The following is a 14,964-nucleotide window of genomic DNA, read 5'->3' as shown; positions in this document are numbered from 1 at the left end:
TCGAGGTGGAACAAAATCAGGGTCATATTGTGTTGAAACAGTCCTCCTATGCGAAGAAAATTATAGAGAAAGCAGGAAAGAAGGATTGCAATTCAACGAAGTACCCAATGGATCCTAAGGACAAAATCAGTAAGGATGATATGGGAAAGATGGTTGATACTACTATGTATAAGAGTTTGGTTGGAAGTTTGCGTTAGGGTTAAATATCAAAGTGCTCACTCAACTGAACGCCATATATCAGTTTAATCATCAAAGTTAACGGGGTATCATTTGAATCACTAAAGTCATAATAAATATCATACATATACCTCAAAATATGTGCTCGAAAATTAAAATTTATTTTATGGAGTTCTATATATTTTTCTTGAATCTTATTACAATCAAATGAAAATGTATGAATTCTAGTATTTTCTATAATATAATAAGATTTTTTAAAATTTATCTATTATTTTTTTTTAAATTTGTAGTCATTTGCTTTATTTAAATAAAAATAATTAGTAGATAAAATTTTAAAAATCTCAAAAAATCATCTAAAATACTATGAATCCATAACTTTTCATTTGGTTGTAATAAGATTTTAAAAAAATGTTTAGAACTCCATAAAATAAATTTTAATTCTCGAGCACATATTTTGAGGTATCTGTTTGATATTTATTATTATTTTAATGATTCAAATGATACCCCGTTAAGTTTGATGATTAGACAGATATATGACCTTCAGTTGAGTGAACATTTTGATATTTAACCCGTTATCTGGTTAATACACGACCAGACATTGCCTACTCGGTGTGGTAAGCCGTTACATGGAACGACCAACTATACTTCATTTAAACGTTGTAAAGAGAATACTAAGGTACTTGAAAGGCACTTTACAGTTTGGTTTAGTGTACACGGAAGGAGGAGGAAACAACGTTATCACAGGATACTCGAACAGCGACATGGGTGGTACGATGGATGACATAAAGAGTACAGGGGGAATGGCCTACTACTAGAATAAAAGTCTCATATCTTGGGTCTCTCAAAAACAAAGATGTGTGTAGCTTTGTCTTCCTTTGAGGCTGTACTTATGGCGGCCACTGCAGCAGCCTGTCAAGGGATTTGGTTGCGGAATGTGTTAAGTCAGATAACTTCAGATTATGTGGGTCCAGTTACGCTGTATATAGACAACATGTCAGCCATTGATTTGGCTAAGAACCCAGTATTCAATGGTAGGTCTAAACACATTGATATTGGTTATAATTTTATCCGTGAGTGTGTCGAGCGTGGCCAGGTGATTGTGAAACATGTGAGAAGTGAAATGCAAAGGGCTGATAGCTTGACTAAGGCAATGACAATAATGAAGTTTGAGAAGATGCGTGGCCTTCTGGGAGTGCAACAGCTGGAAAAGAAATTTGAGATTTAATGGGGAATTGTTGGATAATCTCAAATTTGGTTGTATGCGTTTATTTATTTATTTGTTGTTTAAGTATTTCACCCGACTTGGTCATATTGCCTGACAGGAGTGTTTCAGGGGAATAATGGGTAGTAGAGTTAACATAGGGAAGTGGTTTGTATTGTCCTTTTTTCTAGGATAGTTGGTTGTTTTGATCTTACTATATATGTATTGCTTTCAAGGAATAAAACAACAGTTCTTGGCATTCTTGTTTTCTTAGTTTCAGTTTTCATATCAATTATTCAGTTCAACTCTAATACCAAGCCCTCCGGTGTTGATTCTCGACAAGTTTTTTAACGCTTCTTCACGTTTTTATAGAAACAATTCTAACATTTTCAGGTGTGCCAAACAGTTTCTTCTTGGGAATTCTGGTTACGGTCATAGCATTGTTACCACCATCAAAATCTCATTGGAAATGATAAGGTCCACGACTTAGGTGAAACTCGTCAAACTTAGAAATTATGGAATGATTTTCTTTTATAATTCTGCATCATTTTGATGTAGTGACGTAATTTCACTGTGTTAAGTCTTTTTTAGAAGCTCAGTGTCATGTTTTATTTGTAAATCTCTGGATAATGTCTCTTTGTGTCCTTCTGTGCTTATGTCTACTTTTGAGCAGAATGTGTAGTTTTTTTTTATGTTTCATATGATCTGGTGACTAGGCATGGGGTTTGATATCTTGTTAAAATATTTTCAGTTCAATCTTTTTAGTTATCTTGTGTTATAGAGTTATCATATAATCAAAGATTATGGCCGTTATTTGTTATTGTGAGTATTGCTTGTAGGGTTTACAATGGATAAGATCTGGATCGAATCAACCTTGATACATATCCTGATCCATCTAATTTTACCGGATTCGGATTTAGATTGGATTTTACTCAGATTTTCTACATGTCGATCCATATCCGGATCATTTGGATCATGGATTTTTGGATCGGAGCTCCGATCCGTTTATAATTATATATTTACATTTATTTTTAATTTCAAACTGCGCATAATTTCCTTCTTACCAAGTTCAATCTTTTCTTTCTTATAATTATTCTTTTTATTAATAAACAAAACTTGAGAAACAACATGCACACTGCAAGAACAATAAACATGACCTAAAAACTAACTTATACAAACAACTAGTGCAACTAGAGCTGGAGACTAGAAATGCTAGAACAACATATGGCAAATCAATCTTCTATTACATAATATATAGTATATTTTGGTAAAATAATTAAATATTTTATGATATATAAATATAAATATAAATAACCAGATCGGATTATTAACGGATCAGATCGTATCAAATTTATATCATATACTTATTGGATCGGATTTTTCCCGGATCGAATTGATCTTTTCAGATCCAATTTTATTTTAGGTGATCCATATCCGCTCTACTTGTCTTTGGATCGACCAAATTTCCGATCTATTGACATCCCTAATTACTTGTGAGTTAATGCTGGTGATTATCAGTTTCATTTCCTTTTTCCTTTGACATCTATTAATTCCTAATTTCTTAACCTACTCTTCTATTTAATTTTTAAAATTTGAAAAAGTAGTTTAATTGTTAGATTTACTCATTTTTGGCGGGTAAATATATTTTATTTATTGCTCTTTAGTTGATATCGTTTTGTTAGCAATTCATTATGTTGTCAGTTATGTTTTCATATTAGGTAATTTCATAAATTATGTATCAATTAGTATTCGCGTCAAATTATGTTAATCAGTGTTATAGTAGTGTTTAATATGATTTTTTTAAAATCTGATATCAGTTGTATTATTTTTTAATTATTATAATCATAAATTTAATTATTTAAAATTGCTATAATATCTATTAGATAATTTATAATTTATGAATCTGTGTCACATACGTAACTTTTGTGCCAATGCAAGGGAGTGCCATCTAAGGTGGCGTTTTGACCATTTTTTTGTTAGAGAATGAATTTCCTGAGGTTATCTCATGAAACTTTCCTAATATTAAAAACACAATTACAAGTATGACACATGACATGTAAATTGTATAAGTGCTAAATAAATAAAATAATTAGAAATTATTTATAAGTAAATTGAATAATATTTTATTTTGATATGCATAACCTCAATAAATTTATTCTCTTTTTGGTTATTATTGTTGTTAAATGAAAATTTGTGTCATATCTGGTGACTTTTGTTCAAATAATTTTAATTTTTTACATTAGTTTCGATAAATCTATTGATTATCTAAATGCTTGTATTATATTATTTAAATTAAGTTTAGATTAATTGATTTGAAATCATGATTAAGTTGATTAAGTAGACTTAATTAAAATTCGCTTTTATTTTTATTGTTAAATATGAAATATTCACTTTATTAATAACGTAATAGGTTTCTAATAAAAGGGTCACCTTTGATTAGATTTACATTTTAAATATCTCATTATATTGTTTTAAGAAAATAATCATCTACATTTTACTAGTGATTTAATTACTTCAGTTTGTTTTCCGATTGCAGTTTTTCTATTTTCACACATTAAAGTCTTATTGTCCAAGTGTTAAAGTGTTAGGAGGCAACATGCTCTCTTTCGGTTAGATAATAAATTTCCTTGAATGAAAGACGTCCTTGTTCGGATAGTGTACAATTCATGTACGAATAAGTCATTCTTTACAAAAAAATTAACATAATATAAATGGTAAACCATAATGATGTTGTACAAACTATACAAAAATAGTCTCCCACGACAAAAAAAGAAGAAGTCTATATACTTTCCTTTCCTTTCAAAAAACTCCTAAATTCTGATTATTAAATTAGGGGCTATTATCAACATGGTGATAAACGACTTACTAATTCCTTTTAAAATTTAATTATTATGTAAGGTATGTCTAGTATTGCTATTGCAGTCTGCAACATTAGTTTTTTGCTGAAAATAATTAAAAATTATTTAATTAAATTCGGAAGCTAATTTTCTGAAAAATATTTTTGACCTAAAAAGCTGCTTTTGAGAATATTACTCTCGATAATTAAATTATTTCTATTTGTGAAAATTACTTGTGCAGTATAATAGAGTAATTGTTATCACAAGTTCATGATGGTTCTTTGGTTTGGTTAGGGGTGGGTAAATGTGTTAATATATGAGATATGATCTGTAAGCCTAATTTTTAATATCTTAAAATTTTAGAAGAATTAATAACTAAACATGGTATCAGAGTTTAAGATGATGGGAGAATTGAGGATCGACTATCTATTATTTCCATTACTCTCAATAATTATTGAAAATATTGATATTACACTTTGGTGGAAGAGATCTCCATTGGATAATTGAAAAATATGTACTATGGTGGGACTATAAATAGGATCAGATCCCACCTAGTAATTGATCGGACGCTAGGTCAAAAAGGGGAAAACACCTAGTGATCCACTAAGATATGATCCAGATATGATCCTGGTAGATAAATGAAAATGCTTCAATTATTAATAAACATACAACATCTCTTATCCTTCTTTTCAGGAGGTTAGTAGTTCAACAATTGATATGTTTGGATGTAATTAATGACCAAAAATAAGTAAATGGTTCATTATAATCCATTTGAACTATTGATCTTAAATACAATATCATACAAATATTTATCACCAAATCAAAATCAACACTCAAAGAACAAATACCTTCTCAACGTGGAGGGCAAACAATACTAAATTATGAAATGGAAGTACAACTAAAAAATTTAGATTTAAAAAATGGAACCGCAATAATAAATAATCGGTACACTCTCGATGCCAGTAATCTCGGCTTAAATCGAAGATGAAAAATCCGAAATTACGATGATTTAGATCTAACAAAATAAAACAAATAAATAAATAACATAGGTATAAATCCTCCCCAAAATGGAGATCATTGAAAGGAAAAGAAATAAAACAATTAATAAATTTGGAATTCTCCGCCGAAAAGATCGGTGGAAGTCATGCCGGTTATATTGATAAGAGCTTAGGTAGCAACTATTTTTCTAGAAAGAATATAGTTTTAGGATTGAATTTGCAGATTTGAAGAATTTGGAGATTGTGTTTTTTTACTGTGTAATTGGTGAGGTGTTTTGGTTGTGGTAGTTAGGTTTTATTAAATTATGATACTATATATTTGATAAGTTGAGTTTGATGAGTTTGTTGAAACATGTTTAGGTAGTCATGGATATGATGAATCAGCGGGAGATTATATATTTCGAAAATGGATGAGAAATTATTCAGAAAAGGATCACTAAGTTGAAGAAGTTTCTCGAAGGTCAAGCCGAGCCTGCGTTTAGCTCAGAGGACTATATGGAGATTTATAAGTATGTTTTCTTGACATCTACTTTTTATTTTAAGTGTTTGTTATTTGTCGGATGGAAATGATGTGACGAAATAAATATATCATTATTTTTGGTGTGTACATTACTATCTATGCGATGTATACGCAGAACCCTCCACATGATTATTATCGACCACTGAATCACTAATACCGTCGGGTGAACACATCACTTCAAATGTAAGACCAATTAATTTGTTAATGCTCATTTGTTGTAGGCATTTTTCAAAAAGTCGGTTGAATCCGATTAATTGGTAGTTCGGACAGCCCGTCTCGATTTATCGTAGGTCGAGGTTAATTGGATCAAAGAGTGATTTTTTAAAATTCCGCCAAAAGTTTGTCGAGATAGAATTATTCAGTGAGATGAAATTAATTATATATAATATAATTATGTACATTTTTCTTTATGATATCAATTAATATCACGTTTTTTTAAGCCGACAACAATCATACCGATTTGTATCATCTTTTGTTAGGCCGACGCACGTTGTAAAAAAAATTAAGACTAAAAATATGCATAGATGTAGTAATTGCACAAAAACAATTGCATATCAACGTTTGCAAATGATCTTTTTATAATTATTTTGAATCTATTTCAGTTATGTTATCCTAAAGTTTTAATTAAATGTTTTAGTACAAAATCTTATTTTTTTGTTGTACCTTTTATGTTTGAATATGTAACTTGAGTATTTCTTTACATAAAATTTGGGAACTTGGAAGAGAATACAATCTTTCATAATTGAATTAGAGAAATATTTGAAAAAAAATAAGTTTTTAATAAAATTAAGTCTATAAATTTTTATGTAAATTTAATTTAATAATTAAAGGTTGATATTTTATAAAAAATAAGTGTTCCATATCTTCCTCTTGACATATATAATACTTTATAAACTTTGTCTGCGTGAAAATTCAAATGATTTATACAAATTTCATTTCGTATAAAAATGGTATGCATTATATTGGGTGATTTAGAGAATTCTTGGTCAACCCTAATACCATAAAAATTGGTTTGGACGGTTTTGACTAAAAGAAAGACAATTATAAATTACACTATAATATTGAAGTTATATATGTATAAAACTCTAACAACACCACAAAGTTGATATACAATATTTATAAAAAATTGAAAAAAAATAATCACGAAAAATAAAATAGGTTTACTATATATATATATATATCCAGAATACTCCTTTATAGAATAGGTTTGAACTTTAAGTTTAAATATTAATTTACAATTTAAGTTAGTTGAGAAAAAATTAAAATAGGTTTAACCAAATTCTAAATAAGATTGACTTATAAATATTTATTATCTTTCCTATTAATTCGATTGTATATACTCTTTTATATAATATGTTTGAACTTCAAAAGGAAACTACGATTTAAGTTAGTTGAGAACAATGTAAAATTTATTTAAATATATTCTAAATATGATTGATTTCTAAATATTTATAATCTTACCTATTAATTCGATTAAATAAATTCTAAATATGATTGCCTTTTAAATATTTATTATCTTCCCTATTAATTCGAATGTATGTAATAAAATTTTATTTTATTAAATTAAAATAGAGTAGATCTAAAAAAACAGATAATTCATTTTCAGACGATTCTGGAATCCATAGGGTTTTCCTTTATGATTTAAGTTGGTTGAGAAAAAGGTAAAATCGGTTTTAATAAATTCAAAATAAGATTAACTTCTAAATATTTATTATCTTTTATTTGAATGTATATACTTGTTTATATAATTGATTTGAACTTTAAATTTAAATTGAAAATTATGATTTAAGTTAGTTGAGAAAAATGTATTTTTTAAATATATTCTAAATATTTATTACCGTACCTATTAATTAGATTAAACAAATTCTAAGGACTGACTTTTAAATATTTATTACTTCTCTATCAATTCAATTGCATATAAAGAAATTTATTAAATTAAAATAGAGGATTCTAGAATTTATTTATATTATTAGAGATTTATTTGTAAAATTCCTAGAAAATATTAAGTGTGTTCAAAAATTATTTTATAAATATGGGGAGAGAGCTAATTTCTTATTCTTTATTTTAAAAATAATAATGGTGTTATTTTTCATATCCTATAAATCATTTTTATATTAGTTAATTGTTTTAATTATTTAAAGCATTAAGAATTAGTAAAAGAAAAAGAAAAATCATATTTATGTGTGAATTGACGATGGTGCCCCTGCACCATATACATATTCTTTTTGTACCATTAATTCTAAATCAAAACTAATACAAAATACAATTGTTAATCCAAAATTCTATTACAATGGTGACTATTACAAAAGCCCAGCTAACGGAAGCGGTCCAAAAATCAATATACTTCAATTCTACGATCCTCGAACACCAATGCTATCCAACCCGAACTCTTAGGAGAAACCTGAAATTGAAAAAGGTGAGCTTTAGTACAAATTGACTAAATATTTAACTGAAAAATAATGGGTGTTCTTAATAAAAAGATTTTTCTCAAAACAATAATAATTTTGTAAAATATTTTTTAATATAAATCCAAACCAAAGTTTTATATTTTAAAAATTCATAATTTAAAATGGAACAGAGCAGATTTTATAACAGATTGGAATAGAGTAAAACAGAACGAAAAAAATGAAACGATAATTCTTATAAATACCATAGTCTTGATCTATGGCCACACTTTGCCAGTAGCCGACATCTAATTCTTATTCTTATTCTTATTTACCATACTTTTCCAGTGGTCGGTATCTAAAACTCAATAATTATGCGCCCTTAATAGGTATCTAAAGTTGCACACTTGTGCGCGTACTAAGGATATCTAAAATTAGTTCCAGAACTATAGCGTAAATTTTGAACGGATTCGAAAATATAGAGACTAGGTTTCAAAAGATTCTCGTATCTTATTTCTTATACAGTTCGAAAGAGAAATCTTATATCTTATACGAAAATCGAAAATCAGAGTATCAAAACTTTTCCGAAAATAAAAGTAAGTCAAAAAGTATTTACCTCAAAGCCTGACCAGATCTGAAATTAACCTTTTTGACCCTCTAAACGATGTTATCTTCAAAAACATAAACCATAAAAGTTCTAGAGAACGAAAAGTCCTCCCCGAAAAGTCCAGGGTCACTGAATTTTGACTTACGATGAATTTTCTACGAATTTTACAAAATTGCTGATTTTCGTACCTAAAATCCCTACGAACGATACAAAACTCTATATTTTAACCTGCAAATTATCCATATTAGAATCTGATCCAAATTTTAGGCCCATTAGCCTAATCCAATTTATCTAATTTTAACACTTCTAATTCTCTTATTCTATTATCAAATTATTAATCGAATTCTAAAAATTACGGAATATTACATATACCATTCTGAATATTGGATAAACAAGTTAGAATTGAATTCCTTGAAGTTTTGAGAGTCTATTTGAGAACCTTGTCATTCTATTTTGAATATTCAATTTATAAAGCTTGAATCGAACTTCTTACAGTTGTGAGAATATATTTGAGAAACCTATCATTTGATCTTGAGAAATGTTGATATACAAAACTTGAATTTTGAAAGCCTTAAAACATCTCTTGAAACACTTTTCCTAGATATTGTTAAATACTGCCACCTAGTTTATCTAATAGAAGAATGTCGTTACTGTTTTGATATTGGAACTGTTTATTAGTTAGTTGTTGAGCCGTTTAGCTCATTTATTTGTGTTGATCTAACCTTGACAGTTAAACAAGAAGATGGCCAGAGTTAGGCGCACTTCTCGTAAGAGTTTTCCTGGCGGTCCTTTCGGTACAGTCAGATTTCAGGTGCCAGACCTGGTAGATGTTGTATGAGGAAGCGATGTTAGTTGGTAAGAATGTACTAGATGGGTCAGATATTTTGGGTTATCTGGAGATTCCAAGTTGGAATCGTATTTTAAATGATTAATAAAAAGGTTGTAATAATAATATTATTTCAGGTTGGTAGTTGTAATCTCGTCTCATACTTTATCATGTTAAATCCTCGTAGCTTTAGGGGTTTAATTTTTTTATGCTGCTATAATATAATTAGTATATCAGTGATGTGGGTCCTAATACCTAACCCCGAGTTTGAGGGCGTCTAATCCGCCCCCACATTTGTCATCTTTTCCACATGATCAGCAAAATAACTTAATATGTGAGTGAGATCATCTTCACAATTATCCAAAGTTATACCAGTCTTCATATGGAACACTTTCTCAAAAAATGTTGCATCACGAAACTTAACTATCATAGCTGCCACAATCCCATCTATGTACCACAATCACATCTATGTTAGATTTTGAAACTAAAAATCTCATATGCTAATTTGAGTAGTGATTTCTGCAAATTCATCCAAATCTCTTGAAATTTGCTAAAATTTCTGAAAACATAAAATACACTAGCAAATACATCAAATTCTATATTTTTATAATATACAAAAAAATCCATGAATTTTTGAATATCACCATATTTTAATGTATTGTTTAAAATCCAAATTGAATACTACCATATTTTAATGAACATTTGTTGTGGGTATGGTGCTTGTATTTTTAATTATAGAGTTGGAGTATATCTGTTTTGTGGGAAGCTAAGTTTTTTTTAGAAGTGCATGTTTGTAATTGTTACCATAATGCAATGTATTTGTTGTATGTCAGAAGTTGTTAAACAATCATTATTTTGGAGATTAAGTTATTTCTCTTTTTAAATCAGTACTGCACAAGAAACATTGATTTTGCAGTTTAATACCAAATCAACAGGCTCATGTAGCTAAGGTTTCCTTAACCTGTTTTTGTTGCGTGATCCTTAATGCTATTAATTGAATACAAACTTCTATAAAATTCTTGACTTATTGAGGATTTTGCAGTTTAATACCGAATCAATAGACTCATGTTGCTAAGGTTTCCTTAACCTGTTTTTGTTGAGTGATCCTTAATGCAATTAATTGAATACAAACTTCTATAAGATTCTTGACTTATTGAGGAATCCAAAATTGGATAAAATGTGGTAACAGAACTTCAAAGAGTTGTAATACACTAATGTTAAATATTACCTACTTTTTGCTTAAATGTGAGTCGCTGCATCCGTATCCAATCTTAGATGCATTTTTAAGAATCCTAAATATTTTAATAGCAATAACCCGGCACTTGGATCTGCACTAGTGTTGCACACCCATACCTCAGTCCGGGTAACATAGGAATTACCTCTTCATGGAGGTAAATATAACTTGAGGAGGTTGCCTTTGAATGAATTTTTAATTCTCCCATGCGCCGATGCTGCAATTCTAATTGTATTATATGACTGCCTTTTCAGTTTAAAGGATCACGCCTTTGTGTCTTGATCAGTTTTTTACAACTGTAATGGCCAGTGCCTAACAAGGGGGTTACATATTGGCATCTATTTATATACCTAATTTTTATGTGTTGGATTCTGATTTAGGTACTGCCTTCTTTGCTGGAGAAGCATGGTGAGTTGATGTTGAGAGAGCTTGTGAATAGATGGACAAACTATAAAGCTATGATCATGTGGTTTTCTAGTTTCTTTCGTTATCTTGATAAGTACTTCATTGCACGGAGGTCCCTTCCTACCCTTAATGATGTTGCAATCAATTGCTTCCGGGATCTGGTAACTATTAGTTTTGCTCTTCTGTTTTCAGCTGTTGATTCGTACACATTTCTGCCGTTCATTTTCTTGGAAGTGTGTTATTTTCTGATGTTACAGTTCTGATGCATTAAGATGAAGCAATGATTGTGGAAAGATAGATTTAATATTGTTAAAAGTTTTACTTTAGTTTCTGGTGGATCAGGATGTGAAAGTTAAAGTGCGGTCTGCTATAGTATCGTCTCTGGTATGTTCTTTTCATATATTTTCTTGGTTTTCATTCCGGTCACATGATAAATGTATTCTTTTAACAGATCAATCGAGAGTGCCGGGGGCAGATTCACCAAGCTCTGTTGAAGAAAGTTTTCGATATATTTGATGAAATCGGAATACGTTAAATGGATCGATATGAGAATGACTTTGAAGAAGCCATGCCCACTGATATTGATGTGGTCATTAGTGATCATCATTCTGCATTTCTAGTTTATGAGTACTTGTATTTACTACCGGCATTTTTAACATTTTAATGGTTTTAAATAAGAGTAGCAACAGGTACAAAACAATTGATGGGATGTTTAATTGGGGTTATTGGCATGAACACATAGGGCTCATTACACATGTAATTTTGTACAAAATTTTGTATTAAATTTTGTGCAACAAACATTTATCTTTAAATAATATTGGCTCCCTTTTGTTTCATTATCTATGAAAATAAACTTTTGATTTTCTCTCCAAATTTATAATTATAATTCAATATACACGGTAAATAGGCATCGGCGCTTATGTGCCTTTATTCAGTAATTAGAAGCGCAAGTTCAAGTTTGAATGTACATCCGAAAATGTGTTTTTAGTAAGTTTTCTGAAGATCAAATGGAGGCTCTATATTAACGAGTTATTAGTTTAAATTTAAATTTAAATTAAGGGAGTATTTTACTGTGTATTCCGTTATTGAAAACCATTATTTGCAATATTGATTATTTGGAAAAACTAATATATTATTCTCGCAATTTTGATTATAATATTTTTAATGTTCCAATTAATTAATTTTGACTAAAATTATATTATATTTGTCTGAAATGTCAAATTTGATAATTAAATTTGCAATGCATATATATTAAGATTTACCGCGCCGTGAAAATTTAATAATTTTTAAAATTGAATATTTTTATATTAAATAGAATCAAAATTTAACACAATGTAAACCATAATAATTTTGTACAAACTATACAAATATATTTAGTCTCCCACGGAAAAAATATCTGTATTTTTCTTTCCCTTTAAAAAAACTCCTAAGTTCCGATTTTTGAATTAGGGTTGTCATCAACATGGTGATAAATAGGGTTGTAAATGAGTCGAACCGAACTATTAAGTGTTCATGTTTCAACTCCTTAGAAATATATTGAACTCGAGCTCGAACTCGAACTTTTATCAAGTCAAATTTTTGTTAGTGTATTGACTCATTAAGAAAAAGGTTATTCAAACATGTTCTCGAACAGCTCACGAACTATGATTTAACGAACAACTCGTGAATATTTTCTACGAACTTTTGTTCACAAATAGCTCACTTAATGAATTCGTTCTCACGATTCCCAAATTTTTGTATGAGTTTCACTTATTTTCTTTTTAAAAATAAATAAATATAAATATCAAATCATAAATTTGAAATCCTTACACACTAGACAAATAAATTTGAGTATTTAATATTCAGATTTTGATATATTTTGATCTAGATAAGAACAAATGAACACATGCTAAATTAAATAATTATATATATTTATCATCTAGCACATATTATAATTTAACTATCAAATATAAAAAAATATAAATTTAATAAAAATAGAAGGATTAAATAAATTGATAAATTTATTTTAAGATAAATATTTATAGAATTATTCACAAAATTATGTGTCAAACGTGTGTTTATAACTTGTTTACGAGTATATATCACTACCAATAATATATTTATTCCCGAGTTATATCAACTAACGTGTTCCCGAACATTTCACAAACTATATTAACGAACTTGTTCGCGAATATAGTGATCGAACTTGTTCGTGAACTTTCGATCCGACTGTGTTGTGCTCAAGTTCAACTCATTTACAAATCGAACCTTAAAATTATGTTCATGGTCTACTCGTTTATGGATCGAACCGAACTCGAGCCAAACTTTTTTCGAATCAGACATTGAACTGTTCGTGAGCTTATCGACTCATTTACAGCCTTTGTGATAAACGACTTACTAATCCTTTTCAATTTTCATAAATATTTAGGGTATATTTTGTATTGCTTTACAACAAAAAGTCTTCGTTAAAAAATAGTTAAAAAGTTATTTAATAAAATTCATATCCTGTTTTTCTAAAAAGACTTTTGACCTAAAAATTGTTTTCGAGATTTTTTCCGTCTATGAGATTTTCTATTTGTGAGAGTTACTTGTATAATACATTATGGTAATTGTTATCACAAGTTCAAGACAATTCTTTGATTTTGTCGGGGTAGAGAAATGTGTTAACGTTAAGATACGAGATATGATTCGTAAAACTAATTTTAATATTTTAAAATTTTAGGAGAACTGATAACTAAATATGATATCAAAATTTAGGATGTGGGGAGGATTAAAGTTCGACATTATGTTATTTCATTATTATAAAAAAATTATTAAAAATATTATTATTGCATTTTGGTGGGATCCAATTAAATGGGACAAGATCTTCGAACTATCTAGGACGATCGATCTACATCTACATCCGGATAATTGAAAAATGTGTATTATGATGGGTCCATAATGTAATAACATCTCACCTAGTAATTGACCGAAAGCTATGACCAAAAAGAGGACGAAACAACTAGTGATCTAGTGAGTTATGATTTTGTAGAAAAAAATGAAAATGTTTAAGTTATGGATAAACATACAGCAAGTTGATCGAGTCGAGAAAATATAAGATGAATCAAATCGTTAGTATTCACACATACACAATCAAATAACATGTTAAAAATGATGTATTTACAAGTATCAACTTGTTAATAACATGTTGGTGGTTAAATTCTTGTTGTCATTCTTTGTAGCAGGTTAGTAGTTCAACAATTGATATGTGTGTGTAATTAATTAAACAAAAAAAAGTTAACACTTCGTTATTATCCATTTCAACTATCGATCATAAATGCAATATCAAACAAATATTTATCACTGAATCAAAATCAACACTCATAGAACAAACACCTTCTCAAAATGGAGAGCAAACATCACTAAAATTATGAAATGGAAGTACAACTAAAAATTTAGATCTAAAAACTGATATCATGATAATAAATATTCGATACATTCTGAATACTAGTAATCTTCAAGACGAAGAATCCAAAATTACAATGATTTAGATCTAACAAAACGAAAGAAACAAATAAGATAAGTAAAAATCCTTCCCAAAAAGGAGATCACAAAAGGAAAAGAAATAAAATTACTTAGTAAATTTGGTGTCCTTCATTGAAAATATCGGTAAAAGTCATGTCGGGTTTATTGATAAGAGAAGAGGTAGAGAGCTAACTTTCTAGAAAGACTATGGTTTTATCGTATTAGGGTTTATATATGCAGACTTTGTGCCTACTCCCAATTAGAAAAATGTAACAGCTACGTTTCAAATAAC

This window comes from Apium graveolens, chromosome 11, assembly GCF_009905375.1.
Source record: "Apium graveolens cultivar Ventura chromosome 11, ASM990537v1, whole genome shotgun sequence".
Lineage (NCBI taxonomy): Eukaryota > Viridiplantae > Streptophyta > Magnoliopsida > Apiales > Apiaceae > Apium > Apium graveolens.
The sequence above is the reverse complement of the archived record's forward strand: the minus strand, read 5'-3'. Positions refer to the sequence as shown.